Source organism: Rhopalosiphum maidis, chromosome 3, assembly GCF_003676215.2.
Source record: "Rhopalosiphum maidis isolate BTI-1 chromosome 3, ASM367621v3, whole genome shotgun sequence".
Taxonomy (NCBI): domain Eukaryota; kingdom Metazoa; phylum Arthropoda; class Insecta; order Hemiptera; family Aphididae; genus Rhopalosiphum; species Rhopalosiphum maidis.
Genome location: NC_040879.1, coordinates 69,881,392 through 69,898,471, shown reverse-complemented (window position 1 = coordinate 69,898,471; position 17,080 = coordinate 69,881,392). Strand labels below are relative to the sequence as shown.

Here is a 17,080-nt window from a genome sequence, read left to right as displayed (position 1 = left end):
CTTCGCCTTCAGAGATTCTAACGTTACTGAAAAATCCACAAAGTTTGAATCTTTGTATAGTTTAAGCACTCTCTCAAAATCTTGGAAATCGACAAATTCATCACCTAACTTAATCTTAAGTATGCAAACTTCAAAATTAAAAAAAAAAATTAAATTGAAAATATTTAAATTAGTAAGATTTTCTGAGATACTTTGAGAAAGTATTTAAGATAATTTGTTCATTTATAAAAAATAAATTTTGCAAATAATATGATTGATCATTAGTTTGTCTAGCCTATGACCTAAAACCAAATATTAAATAGTGTCATAATTCTGTAAAAATCAAAAATTATTATAACTTCAAAATACATATTCAGTGTATATCATTTATTATTTATTTTTGAATTGAACTATAATATTTTATTATGAAATAATTTTGTATTTAGGTATAAATAATGAGCTTACCTATATGTGTTATGCTACTTTATAAACTTAGATAATATTCTAAACACATCGTCATATAACGTTATACATCTACATCATTCGTTTTCTAACATATTATTTTCGTTGGTTAAAATAACGAAAAATGAATTTTATATGTAATCAAATATAATTATTAATTATCTTGAACCCCAAGTATAATTCTAATCGAAATGTTAGTCACACTTAGGTACTACTCTATATATTTTATATTCAAATTGCCACTATATATATTTATTTAATGACTCAAATTTTATGGTTATGATTAATTTGATCATATTTATTTTATTAAATTAGTACAAATTTGTAATGATATTATAAAAATACAATTGTAATAACTGTATTGGGCACTGATAATTATCAAAATCTAATTTATATGTAATCAGAAAAATTATTTCGAAATGTGTAATTATTGTTATCTACAAATACTAATAAATATCCAACCACGTCGGTAATATTGTCATTTAAATAAGTTGTATATAACTATATAAGCCTGGATATGATCGTACGGTTAATTTTAAAGGTATTGTGTTAGCCGACAGCTTAAAACGTCTGTTTGGAACAATAATAGTGTGTTTAGTATTATTCAGTTTTTTTTTTTTGAAGAAAGCAGCGACTCGGCATTTTCTAGGTACATCATCTAATTATTTAGTTGAAATATACTACACACACAGTACTCACTATACGATTATATTGATTATTATTGTATGTTGTTTTAGCAGAATTGGATTTTTGGTGTGTCGATCAGCAGCTTGCATTCGTGTCCGTTTTGCAGTCAACACTCGTTTCAATCTGTAAGTTTACACTCTGTTGATATATTATAATAATTTGTTAAAATACAATGTCCGACGAAAAATATTTATGCGATATATATTTATAGACAACCGTTAATTATTTTATATTTTCGAATTTTTTATTTTAATTCCTATTAAAACTGTAGTTTATATTGCCCATAAACGTTTCACGGTCCCTTTCAAATCGTAAATAATATCAAATATTTATTTTTTGTACAACATATCTTAATTATTCAGTATTACAATTTGAAAATAAATTGGTATTCGTCATAACTCATAATTTTATGCTACATAAAAAGCATCCTAAAATATTTACACTTGGGTTGGCGTTCGCCCTATGCCTAAAGTTATTACAAACTCCTCGAGGTTCACAAGTCACAACCAGACATATCAAAAGATTATAATATCTTAGGCGGAACTAGACTAACTATGAGAAAATAACTTTTTGAAAAATAAACCAAACACATCTGTTGTTTATTTGTACAACAGCGTCAGTTACGATTTGTTATTTCGGATGGTCGTATACTCATATACAATAGGCTCAAGTTGAAAATAAATAAATATTGTTATGCTTTGATCAGTTTGTTTTAGACAAGAAGCATGTCATCAAGACACACCGATCAATCATCTTTTTCACGAGATCGAGATCATAAAAAAAAATAAGAGCAAAAGTCAGACGGAAGAGGTTACAATTAAAAAGTATAAAGCGCAATCTCCTAAACCGGCTAATAAACCGATTGCGTTTGTGTCGCCCCAAAAAGCGGGATGATATCAAAACGAAAAATTATTACAAAATATAGTAAAAATATAAATATAAATATATAGTGAAGAATTAAATAACAAAAAAGATATTCTGGCGAAACATTTCTATACATTTTACAATAATTGATTTTGTTAAACTTGCAATTCAAATTAATTAATTTAGTTGTTTTTAATATACGTTAAAGTAGAATGTAAATTACGAAATATATGCAATGGATATAAAATAAAATATAGGTAATAGTAAAAATTTCATATTCTACAAAAAAACATTTTTTAATTATAACAAATTACAAAATAACGTCTGTAGTAATCCGACAGTATTACATTATTATTTTTATTACTTTAGTTTATTACCTTGAACTGATTACAATATTGTTTTCGTGTCTTCGTATCTATTAATTGAGTGACCCATAGTATAGTATTCTTAGAATAATATTATATACATTTTTATTATTAAATTACATATTTAGGTAGTTGGTGTTGGTAATCACGAAATAAAAACTTAGAAATGAATTTCCTGTTTACCATGACACGTGCCTACATTTTGAAGGACTACGCCCATATTAGTTAAATATAAAAAAGGTTGTGGTAGTATTAAGAATTTAGACATAGTTGAGCCTCAATTACGCATAGACCGGTGGTGTTGTTCTATACTTAACAACCTATCGGACTAGCTTTTTACATACATTGTCTCAGTGAATAAACGACTTTCAACTTAAACTAATAAACGTGTTGTTAATTTACTTTAAACTTCCTACGCTTACTGAAGAAGACCTACGACAAAGTAGACTTTGTCGTTAAATCGTGCTGATCCATCTTTACCGAGACCGGCTCACTACACGTCTAAATAACGAATTTTGTCCAAATTTGAACTTTAAATCTCTATAAAAAGAATTGTTAATTCTAAGTTATGGCTACAATAAAAACTTACGAGTAACCTCACATCAAATTTTCAAAATTATTGATTAAGCAAAAATATTTTTTTAAGAAAACAAATTGATTTTCTTTTAAATTATTTGAATAAAAATTCTTATTTTTTCGTATTTTTTCTTTTGTTTGTTTCACAAAAAAAATCAATAAATCATATTATTTTTATATAGTATACAACTTTCCTGTACGTGTGTATCAGTGGTGGGTTGGCCTGGTGGAACACCGGGTCAAATCCCGGTGGCCCGTTACAATAATGATTAAATGGCCTGATAATATTTTATAAATTAAAAATATAGTATACGAAAAAACATAAAAGTATAATAAACATAATGCATAAATAGGTATTATCTATCAGCTCGTGGGATTTTAAATATTATATTAATCGATAATATTATTATGAAGTGAATGAGTGTATTCTCGATACGCTATTATTAGCTCTATAAGCTATATTTCGTTTAAACAACTTATACGATGTATCGTCTGTAGTCTGTACCCATGTACAAAATATACATACAAATGTAATATATAAATATATAATATAAGCCAAACAGTTTTTTTAGTGATTTATTTATAATTTATAAAATATTATATTATTATATTTATACTTGTAATAACTAAAACAACGACGATGACGCATTAAATGTTTCTGAGCTCACCACTACATTCAGATAAAAATTCTGGAACTTTTTGATCGGCCAGAAATAAATAATATTATAATTGTAACTTGTAAAATAAAAACAAAAATAAAACGTTTAAAAAAATTTGATTTACCAGTTTAAGAGTATTGACTAAACATGGAGCCATAGCATAATCGTTTGCTGTATCAAAAAATGAAACAGCACGGCCTGAATTTCCCAATCTACCAATATGTCAAATTCTATGCACATATTGTTCAATTATTTTTGGTAAATAAAAATTCACTACCATTGTAACACCCATTATATCTGTCAAAATAAAAACATAATTTTATATTATACAAAATTATACATCCAGCATTATTATAGACATATGATAGAGTTCTGATCATTGAAGATTTTTTTTAATTTGGAACCAATAATTATTATCAATTGTACAGAATATACACAATAAAAATAAATATTTTCAAGTGTTCAGTTATTAAGTATTAATTAGATGATAAATGTAGTTTGAATTTAAATTAATTTGTATCTTTTCTTTTTACCCATTGTAATAACATTAAAAAATATATTTCAACATTATATTTTAACAATGTATAAGTGGTATTCTACTCTCTGGAAGTTGTTTCTAAACATTTTAAATCAATTATATTAAATACATACAATAATAAAATATAAGGTAATAATATAATGCATTTAAAATCTAGCTATTTCATGAATTAAGTATAATTAATTAATTAATAAATATGAAATACAAAAAATTTTGTAATATTATGTCATTAATAATGGTGTAATTCTCTATGTGTAATAGACAAAACTATTTGCCACAATAGAATAGAAACAAAATTATTGAAAACCCATAGGGTGTAGTATAACATAAATTAAATTTACCTAGTCCTCTAGCAGCCACAGCAATAGCTACTAAGACCTTCATTTTTTTGGTTTTAAAATCTCTTAAAGCTTTTTTTCGTTCTGGCTGGTCACGATCTTTGTGTATGCTTGTAATTGGATAATTTAGTTCACATAGAAAGATTGCTATGAAATCAGCTAGTCTTTTTTGTTCAACAAATACAATTCCTCGACAATTATCTACATCAAACATTTAAATAATGTATAATATTGACAAATTATTAATTTAAAATTAAATATATAAAATAGTATGGACTGATTAAAAAAGTCTATTTACTTGTATCATTTAGCATAACAAGTAATGCATGTTTTTTCTTAAAATTACCAACTTTTATAAATGTTTGTGTAACATCTTTACAGACACATCCACCACATTCTGAATAATTTCCAATGTCAGTGCTATATTAGTCACTAGAAATTACATTTCTACAAGTGTCATTCAAGGATGATTTGTTAATTATTTTTATAATAATCAGAAAAATCACCTTAATGTTCAACAACATCAGATTTTGTTTGATTCAAGCCGTCACATCTAGTATTTGTATGATCAGAAGATTAAATAACTGTAGTTTTATTCTCAAAAAATGTTTCAATTAGTTTATCATCATCAGTATGACCATAGTTGTTAATATGATCACAATCTGTACAATTCGTCCATACTTTATATTTACGATTGAAATTTTCAACTAAAATATTCCAATCATTTTCATCTGTCCACTGTTCTGCCATATTGACGATTTCTAAAACAAAATAATTGATTTTATTAATTCTTGTAAATATAAAGTGTCACAAATAAGTAGTGAGTGTCAAGAAAATTATATATTACCTAATAAGTACCCATATTTATACTGTGGTTTTATAAATTAATATAACATAATTAATAATTATAAAATATTATTTTGATTGCTTTATCATATTATTTTTAAATAACATAATTATTAATTAGTTTTTTACTTTGGTTTTATAGATTTTGCAATTAAAGTTATTTTTATATAACAATTATTTAGTAATTGTAAATTATTAAATATCTACTTACCCATTAATTAGTTATTTATATCTAAGATTAAATATAACAAGAATTCTTTTGTTATTTGCTACTATATAATAATATTATTTTTATTTATTTTGTTCAATTAGTTAATAGTTTAATACATAAATTAAATAATAATAATTTTTACTTGTCATCTATGATCACAATTCATATACATTTTAATAACAAGAACACAAATACAAGATATTGTGCACATAGCCTCAAAAGTAACTACTTAATAACAAAATTACAATGTGTACAACATATACATATATATCCATTTTTACAGTTTAAAAGTACATAAAAAAATGTATACAATGCTTTGAAAATAATGTATTGTACAAAAATAAAATAATCAGTATACAGTATAAAATAGCTAATAAATAAAACTCAACAAATCAGCCTGAACAGTAGTTGATTTATAATAGTAAAATAATAAAATACTTTTAAATTCCTATTAAAAATTATATAAAAAAAATTATTAGATAATTATCACATCAATATCATCAGATGTCATGTTATCAAGTAAATCTTAATTATTTATTCCATACCTGATAGAAATTTGATCATTCCTTAATTTTTAAATTTTTTTCGAGTATCCATATACATCGATAAGAGATGATGCTTTAGAAATTTTTAGCTTCTACATAAGTACCTAAACAATATTTTTTTTATTAGTTATGTCATAGATCTTATTATCTAGGGAAAAAATTAAAAATACTTATACTTTCAAATAAAATCTTGACCTTATATTGCTTAAATTCCAATTCTTTGGTTGTTTCCGACATTCAATATTGGTACTTGGTATTAAATTTGTTTGACCATGCATAAGAGTATAGGTGTAGCATGATTAATTTTCTTATGGGGGGAGGGCTATAGCCCTTTTTTTCTTCGTGAAATGAACAACACTGCCAGAACTTTTTATGAATTATTTCAGCAAAAGGGCTATATTCAGGAATTCAACATATATACCTAAAATTTAACTAAAGAATAATTTTAAGGAACAAAATATAAAAAGTATTAAAGAAGCACATGTTAAAGATTAATATAAATAAATAATATACCATATATCATATTATTAAATACATATTTCATTTTTGAATAAAATATAAAAAAAAAACATTTTAAATAGGAATTTATTACCTACAGTATCAAGTTTAAAGTCTACTTTTTTTAAGAAAATATGTTAAAAATTAATAATATTAGCTAAGTCCCTTTCAATATCAAGTAACAATAGATTTGAAACTCTATCATTAGTCATAGAATTTCTAAACCACTGTTATTTTCAAAAACGCATATTATCTACATTAACTCACATCATATTTGATATTAACAATTTGGCATCTACTCAACAAATAATTTCAAAAAAATATTGAAGTATTGATAGGAAATGCAAATATAACATTCAGTTCATCTTTTTATAGTGATTTAAACAATTTTTATATAAACGACATTCCCTATTGAAACAGAAGTTGAAGAATTTGAATCAAAAATTAAAACAAACAAAAATGGTTTTAAGCGTATACTGGTAAGATTGGCTTTGATTAATTACTGTCTATATTTTCTACGCAACATATTTTGTAATTTTAGTATAATATATTATTTATTTTTAGATAAGTAAATTATGTTTACTGGTCACAACTAAAAATTTAGGAGATTCAGTTATGCGTATCATGTCAAGAATGTTTCATGACAATATTCATATAACTCTATAAGGATTTCCATGTACTAAAATATTCAATGTGCTTAAGAATAAATCTACAAGTTGTAGGTTAATAATAATAAGGATTTGATTATTTTATTGGTATAAATAATAATAATAATATATATATTTTATTATTTTGTTTCAGACACACACGACATACTCAAATTAAGTATAAAATGACCCTGGAAAAGAAATTGACTGTGAATTAGGCACTTGGTTTAATACATGCTATGCCATTACATGGCTTTTTATTGAAGACTGCAATTACAATTATTTAAGTGTAACACTTTAATTTGCATTTAATGACATCACTCAAAAAAACTGTGTTACAATTTTCTAATTAAAATTATTCAACCACTTAAAAATAATTTTTTTGCAATTAATAATGCAAATCTTAATTTTGAAAATATATTAGTATTATTAATAATATTGCAGTAACATTTTAATATTTTTGCATTATTTTTGCTGTGTGAGTTAGTGTTATTAAAGAATTCAAAATAATGTTGTACAGTCAATGTATTTTTTTTGGCATACAATTTTGTAATAATATTACTTTTTTTTCTGAAATTATAAGTAATCTATACTGCCTCAAATAAAAGTATAGTTTTTTATATCAGTTATGATGAAAATAGTTTGGTTTATATTTCTAGAATCTAGACAATATGGTAATTAAAATTTATTATTTTTGAGTTAATTATTAATTAAATATAATGAAATTGGTATATATAATTTATATTTTAAATCACTGTTTAATAATATGAATATAAACATTGTGTATATAAATTTAAAAAAATACTGGCAAACAAACTAACAAATGCTATTATAGCTTATACATAAAATACATCTGTAGAATAATAATTACATACCTAATAAACAATTTCAAAAAGTATTTAATAAACGAAATAATGTTAACATATAATAATTATAAAATATGTTCTTCAACCTCATAGGCGCAATTAATGGGGGGGCTTAGCTCCCCCAGTTTTAACCATAGCCCCCCCCCCAAATTTTTAAACGATTTTACTTGAAGCTTATTAAAATTATTGAAACCATTTAATTACAACTAACAAAATAATTTAATATTTATTGCTGTTATATTATATAACAACTCTATTTTAGCTTATCAGTTATAATTTCCAATAGGAAATCGACAGTTTAAGGTCTGAAATAGTAGTTGCACATAATTGTTTAAAAGTCTCAAAAAATGATTTTGGTTTTAATAATTTGAAAAAAGTTGTTGAAAACCATAACTATCCAAATTTATATAAGCTGTTACAAATTTCAGTAAGAATACCTCTAAGTTCAGCTACATGCGAACGCTCATTTTCCTCAACAAGGTGTATGAAAAATTGGTTAAAAGTAATATGGGATAAGAAAGATTTAGTTATTTATCTATTTTATGTATAGAAAGAGACATTGCTAATATAATTGACACTCAGATTATTGTTGATAAATTCCTATATAAGCCATTGCTAGGTGATTATGAGGGGTAGAACATTTTTAGATTAAACATGAGACTTGTAAATATTTTTAGCCCCCTCAGATTTTTGACCCTAGTTGTGCCTATGTTCAACCTTATGTATCTAACGAGTTGTTGACAATTAATTATTTTTTAAATCATAAATTAAGTATGACAAATTATTTTACATGTAGGTACTTACTAATAAAATAATAATTAAGTTAAATAATGTTATACACAATATTATAAGAAAACATATAATAAGTAATATATAAATTAAAAAAGTTAACTCACCAAAGAATTTTCTCTTACAGCTACAATTAAGCAACTTTGGTGTTTTGGTTTAGTTACACAATCATCTAAATATTGGGAATACAATTGTAAAAATTAATTAGATATAAACCAATAATATTAAAAGAAAAATGAATTCAGTAAATCTGTTAAACATATTATTTTATAGATTATTAGATTTTATTTTAATCTGCAATTTAATATTAAAATATATGACGTAATATAAGTAGGTATAATATACTAAATTCTTTATACTTACCAACAAATATTTTTTTAGGTGTGCATGTAGTGACCGATCCAATGATATATTTTTTCGTTTTAGCTCATTGGCAATAGCCTGCAAATTTATCAGTTTTTTTAAACGAAGCTTTTCAGCTCAGCCCTTTGGTTTTCTTTCCATAACGTATTATTGTATTATGTGTTTATTTAAGAGAACGTCTCACCAGTCACCCGCAAGTATTGTCTCCGTCTTACACACGTATGATATGGTAAATTTTCGTTCACCAGTTTCAATAGTGTGCTTTTAATTTTAATATTAAAGTGAATTGACTTATTATCAAACATTTAAGCAAGAACATTATCTATGTTCTCTCGTTGGTTTTTAATATATTTTAATTATTAAGTGAATTATGAGCATTTTAAAATACTTAATAATTTCATACTCACAACTCACTAAAAATTAAAATATATTAAAAACAAACGAGAGAACATAGATAATGTTCTTGCTTAAATGTTTGATAATAAGTCAATTCACTTTAATATTAAAATTAAAAGCACACTATTGAAACTGGTGAACGAAAATTTACCATGTCGTACGTGTGTAAGACAGACAAGACTGAAACAACACATGCGGGTGAGATGTCCTCTTAGGTATTAAATCATAGCTGTATTTGATTCTACACTAAGCAAACAAGTTATTTCATACACGAGGTTAGGTGCACTACACTACAGCAAACACAGAAATGAGAGTCAGTAATACAATAGATACAATCATACTGTCATAGTATCATGGCTCAATATTAATATTGTAATAGATATTTTAGAAATATGTTTATAGGTATTCTCCGGCGGTGGTCGACTGCTGATAGCACAACGATATATATTTATATATTATATTATACCGACTATAATATTAATACTCCGTTTCGCGAGTGGAGGTAAACTAGTCGCACATCCATCTTATCTGCCGCCGTCTGACCGTCAATAGTACGGAGGCCGAATTTCTTCTACTCTTTACCGTCCGACGATTACGTAGGCGAACAGATCTTTGCCGACCGAAAGTTTTACGATCGTGACCGAACTGGCTAAAGTGGTGTGAGAAGCGCATCGACCAACGATGAAAAACCTGTAGGTGGTAGGTAGTTAGTAGGTCTCATTAAAAACGGGCTAGCATGTGTGATATCATTAATTAATAATTATATATTATTATTATAGATTACTCAGTGGCAATACTCACTGTTATAGAAAATTTTAATATGTTGCACGAGAGTTGAGTTCCATTGACTGCCATTATGTAGCGATACAGGGAACGATATAATAATTTATGCTCGATAATACAATATTTATTATGTTTTATTTTTGGTTGCAACCGGTCGACTAACGATCACGACTATCATACTACAAATTACAATGTTGTAACTTTTATATTTATCTCATCACACACCAAACGCAATTGTGCAGTGGCTAACTCGGATATCATAATATTTATTGTTTATTAATAATTGATATTTAAATTTATTGATATAAAGTAGTAAAGTACCTATACAAGTAAATTATAGTATGATGATCAGAAATCGAAAACAAATAACAGTTTTTTAGTTTTGTAGATTTTAATTTATTTAAAATAATCTATGTCCTATAACATGTAATTTTTATAATACCAGATAAAATAAATTTTCCTCTTTTTTAAGAGCAGGTGCAATTTTACACATTGCCCGTGCAGTATTACTTTTTATGTCAATTTCATAAGCTTTTTTGATATCTTTAAATTTAATTTATTTATTTTCAATTTGTATTTTATCACCTAATAAATTATTCCGTAAGCTTTTTATCAAATTAAGTATATCATAAATTAAAAATAATTTTTAACCATTTATGTATACAGAATATATCAAAAGACTTCATCCGATTACAAATTTAGATACCTCAGCAAACGTTAGCCACTAGTAAACGACCCATATACTAATGAAAAAATTAGATAACCAAGTTTATTTTAAGTTATCTTTCGATCAGTACCTTTATGAGTAATTTACCTACGGCTAACGATTACCGAGCTATATAAATTTGTAATCGGATGAAGACTTTTGAAACACACTGTATTATCTACTGATGGGTTATTGTATGTTGTACCGAATAATGAAAACATTCTTATATTTTGTGATCCCTCATAACTATTCGAATTTAGCCAACGACATAACGTACTTTCACCAGGTAAAATAATTTTATTTTTAGCATATATGTATAATTTATATATCGACGACAATTTGTAATAAAGAGATAAAGATAATTATTTTTCTTCACTTGCTTACTGTCCGTTGCTTACGCGATTTATGGTTAATTTGCATGGTAACTAAACTTTTTGAAATTATTGATGGAAATTTGACTGTAAAAATTGTTTTATACTAATTTTTTTTTTTTAATATGGTTTAAATTTATGTTTCAAAAACTTATTGTTGTCCTTTTATGTTTAGTAGCTTTCGCAATCGTATGTATCAGTTTTTTAATTTTTCATTTTTTAACTGTAGATTTGGGGGAATTATTGATTCCACCGGTTACTATTTATAATATTTGCACATCGATTCCGCCGGACACTGTTTATGCCCTTCCCCCTTGTATATTTATTTTAAAATAAATAGACCTACATAATATACAATATATATTAATAAAATGTATAAAATGATAAGAATAATTGTATATTTCAAAATTATCATAATCTAATTAATATAAATGTAACTACTTTTGGTAATACTTAGACACATGTTTTAAATACGAGTGAAAAGAAAAAAAGTGTATATACCTATATAATATTTACCTAGAAATTGTATTTTCATTCAAATCATTAGATAAATGTTTAATAAGTGCTTACATTGTTTTTTTTTTTTTTTTGTTAGAAGCACTATTTTTGCTAATTAAAAATAAAAATAATTATTCAGCGAAGTTAAAATAATTTTTTACAATTTAGACTATACATTTTATAAAATATTCACAACATATACGTATTAATTAGAAATTAAAATATACATTTTGGTATTTTACGATTTTAGTTTTGAATTATAAAATTATTATCATTTTATACATTTATTAATACAGTGAAACCTCTAATATCTCCAATATATACATAGGTATGTTATAATAAATTAAATTAATTTTTATTTTAATTATTTTTATGTATTTTTAAAAATGCGAAGGTAAAAAGATAAAAAAAATAGTAACTACATAAAAATTAAAACTAACATATTAAAATTGTGTGTGCTTAAGACCACACGACAGAAGTGAAAACTTGAACAAGGCGAAATTAATAACACAAAATACAAGTTTTTTTGCGTTCTATATTGATAAATTATTAACTTTTACAATGTACTTAATTATAATTATTATCGACAATTTCCTGGAAAAAAATAAACAAAAATAAAATCCGAATACACCGTTTAAAAATAAACATTTCACTGAATAACCACATATAAAAACAGAAGAATTGTTCTGATAACCAAGTAAATTATAAGACCATAAAGATACGTATACAAATTGTCGACTACCCGTCGACTGCGACACTCAACGTGTTAACGAATAATAGATTAATAATGGACTTCGGACCTAGCACCACCGGGAATAACACATAAATCGGTTTAATCGGGTTTACACGGAAAAACCATAAGTGAACGACGATATCCACGACCAAAATAATTTGCCAACTCAAATAATTATTACGAAAAATGACGAAAATTATATTTAATTTTCACACACATTTTTTATTGTTATATTTTTTTTGAAATTATCCCTCTCTCTTCCTCTCTCTCTCTCTCTCTCTCTCTCTCTCTCTCTCTCTCTCACACACACACACACACACACTATCTTTCTCTCTCGTTCTGCTAACTGTTCTTCTCATGCTTAGTCGACTCGAGCAGACTTCATCCCAATGAGCGTTACATAGCCGAGCGTGACGGCTCAGTTCAATTCTGTGCTCACAAAAAGTGCTAAACGCGCCTAAAGAAGTTTTCACTTCAAAAATCAAGTAGTGAATTTGTAAACCATCAGTTTTTCTGATGCGAAATATACCCATAACTTATAGCCTTAATATTTGTTTATTTATATCAACTATGAAAAAAAAAAATTGATAAATAATAATAATTAATATAATCAATTGTTGGGCTGTGGCGACCACACCAGACCTTTTTTCTATGCGACCACTGCGATCCTGGCTTTTGTGAACGTGGAACAGCGATTGGCCACAATTGAGTTAATTGCTCAGTTTTTATAAGAAATCTATGAAAAAAAAATATTCATATAACTCAGAGCTTATAAATAACAAACCTAACTAAATTAACGTGGATAAATGTATTACCAAAAAAAAACCTTGTATAATAGACAATTATTATACGTTACAATTTTATACACTAAAAAAAAATTAACGTTTTCGTAATGTGTACAATGTTTTGAACAGATTCGTATGTCATTCAACGGCATCACAGCCACCAAATAATCGGATCACAGTCGAATCGCACGCGTTATCATATCATGATAGCGGCACACGAGACGGGCAGCTCAAACGAGAGCGATACACACGAGTCACTGGAACCAAGGCCGTAACTGGGGGGAATGTCTAGGGGTCCGGACCCAACGAAATCTTTAAAATTGGAAGTATTTATAGTGTATAGTACATATAGTGTATTGACTGACTATACATTTTCAGCATTTATTTTTAAAAAAAAGTTTAATTTTTGCTACCAGCATTTAAGTAAAATATATAAAAACAAAAATGAATTTTTTTTAAATATAAAGTAAAATTACTGTTGTCTGTTGATTAAAACGAAGTGGTTAATACAGGAAAAAACACCTATTTGTGTGATGATCAATCATATCAGTTAATTAACGCTAAAGAGATCTATGAAATGTGGCCTAACATTCCAATGGAATACTTTCGGTTACGTCTATTTTTTACGTCACCTAGTGGCGCAAAACGGACGTTGGGATAAACCTAAGGTAAATCTGCAACCATATAATTATTTAAGTATTTAAATTTGTATATATAATTGTTTTGTATGAACTTATTTAATTATCTATAGATAATTTAATCTTATTGTCTTAGTCAATCATTTTGACATTGTCCTAATAAACATATTTAATAAGTATCTATTATACGGTTCTATAATTCAGACAAGTACCTATCAAAGTAATACTTCCATTTTTATGCATGATTATTAACTTTACTTTTAACAATGTTATATAATCGCGATGCTAATTTAATGTAGTTATACCGATAATAATGTATAATGTATAGAAATTGGTTAATGATATTTTTTATTATAAAACATCATTAAGTTAAACAAAATTACCTTTTTTAGTTATGAACCATTTACATGGGAAAAATTGCATGACCAAGTAAACAAATAAACCGTTAAAAGTAATCTTTATTTTAAAATTATATTAAAAAAATTAGTTACTCGCCAGTAACCAAAAAAATTTAAATATCAAGATTTAAAACAATAATAAATTACTTTTGTATTATATTTTTGATAAATCTTTCCTAAATATGTGAATCATATCTTCTAATATGTTGTAACTATAAAATGCACCATAAAATTTTTCCGTGTATTGTCTGTTAAACAAATCATCTTGTCACTGCATATGCTTATAAAAAATAAAAATATATGCAGGCCGGACAAATATTAAATTAAAATACTTAACATGTTTGCTTATTTTAATTACTTTAAATATTGCATAGAATTTTGTATAAGATTATGAATATTTGTTTGTATATTATTATAATTATATATTTTATTATTTAATTCTGTTTCAGATCCTGAAAATTTTGTTTATTTTAGAAAATTAATATAAGCTGTATATAGTTAATTTAACAATGTAAATAATTTTATAATTTTATGAAATTTATTGTAATTTTAATATTATTATTTCAAAATTTTTTTTTTTATTTGTTGTTTTATTTATACTCTTAGTATTTTTACAATAAAACTAGTTTTTAAGTTTGTGTAAGCAAACTGTAAGCGTAAGCAATGTAATACAATATAGAAGTACCTATCGTTTTTAACAATTAAGCGGTTTTTACAAGAATTATACAGATTTTTAAATATTAGTAGTGATAGCCACTATATATTTGAATGTAGTTTTTAGTTATTTGATTGGTCAAACAACATCTCGAGGTAATCGTGATTTTAGTCTAGGGCTGTTAGTTATATTTCCAATTTTACAGTGGTGTAATATTGTTTCTTAATATAAACATTTTCATATTATATTTTATAATATTCTACTCTATATTATAGAGGACAGAAATAATAAAAATTCTTATGTTCAATCAATATACAATTAATTCAACGTCCATTTAATTGTATGTACTTACTTAAAAACAGTATTGTATTCATTCCATTGGGTTAACTGTCCACTACTTTTTTGTTACTGTTTACCTATGTTTGATTTTCAACATAATAGTTAAACCACTTTGAAGAAAAAGATATTCTATCATTAATAATCTAAAGTGAAGTGTACAGGGCGGGATCATATTACTAATAATATGATAATGATTTTATATGATATAATATGTGCGCCGCGATCATCAAAATACTTAGTACGCTCTACACAACGACCGACCTATTTGTGTTATACTGTTATGTGTATATTTGTAAATAGCATTCAACAGGAAGTGGACGGGTTTGCCGAGAAAAACTTGTGAGTGTTAGTGTGTGGGTGGTAGGTGTATGTAGCAGTGGCGGCTCGTGCATGTGTGCGATGGTGCGGTCGCACTCCCTACAGAAATTAACAATTTATAGTACAAATATATTTACAAAATAAATAAGTATATATTTTAGTACATAGTATATTATACATTAACAAATAAACAATTTCATAATTTATTATAATATCGTTACGAATTCGCGATGTTATTATACGGGTATATGGATAGTTATAAAGGCCTATGCAACGCTCAGTGGCGTAATTACGGGTGGGGTCCAAGGGTACTGGACCCCCCCAGAACTTCTAAAAAAAAAAAAAAAAACTAAAAATTCTTACATATTTGTAAACCACGATTTATGTAGGCACGCGCGGAAGATGCAGTTTTTCCCATGAACAAAAATATTTATATAAAATATAGCTTAAAATTAGCCAACGGACGCGGTCGAACACTCAAAAACCCGTCTTAGATAAACATCAATAATTGTAAAAAAAAGACGCTTGGATTTTGTTCTTTAAAATATAATAAAACAACTATGTTTTATTCTTATAATCTATTAAAAACTATTTCTTTATATCAGTACCTATCTATATTATGTCAGATTTATTAGACCAACCCCCCAGAAAAAAATTGAAAATACGCCACTGGCAACGCTGCAGCTTATGCGACATTTTGAATAGCACATAAAAATATCGGTTTCCCGTATAAACTATAGGTATAATATTAATATACGAGTAATAATAATATTATCACGATGGCGCGACGGCTATAGAAGCTTATGATGTGCGGTGAATTTTGTCGCTCAAATCGGACGGCAACGAAGCGTGACGTGTTTAATTTTGTATTATTATTTTATCATTTTAATTTTTTGTGTGACGTATTATAGTTCTTGAATTTTTTCATCACACTCCTGTGCTAAAAACTACTACGAGCCGCCACTGGTATGTAGTATGTGTCATGTGTGTATATTTGTGTGTGTGTACTTAAACTACTAAAACGGATAAGTAACTAAATAAAATGGTAACTCAGTAGTTATAGTAAAATGTATATGATATAACAAAATTAATAATAATTACGGACTTTTTGCCCAACACGTAAAATATAATTATAATTTCCAGTTTGGCATAATCAACAATATATATATTCGATTAAAATAATTATATAGAATTCAGTTTGTTGGTGCACGGCTGACCAGCTGCAAC

The 17,080-nt window shown here is 26.1% G+C and overlaps 1 long non-coding RNA gene across 2 annotated transcripts; it reads right to left on the bottom strand.

The window, feature by feature from the left end:
• Window positions 1–1,157: 1,157 nt before the first annotated feature.
• On the bottom strand, window positions 1,158–9,457 carry LOC113558637. Of its 2 annotated transcripts, none has more exons than XR_003405672.1 (9): window positions 9,234–9,457; window positions 8,978–9,042; window positions 6,247–6,491; window positions 6,071–6,174; window positions 4,975–5,229; window positions 4,767–4,900; window positions 4,472–4,669; window positions 3,717–3,889; window positions 1,158–1,251 (listed from the first exon to the last, which is right to left on the bottom strand). It is a non-coding gene; the product is annotated as an uncharacterized LOC113558637 (long non-coding RNA). The 2 variants fall into 2 exon arrangements; XR_003405673.1 differs by having other exon boundaries at window positions 6,266–6,491.
• Between the last annotated feature and the right edge of the window lie 7,623 nt (window positions 9,458–17,080).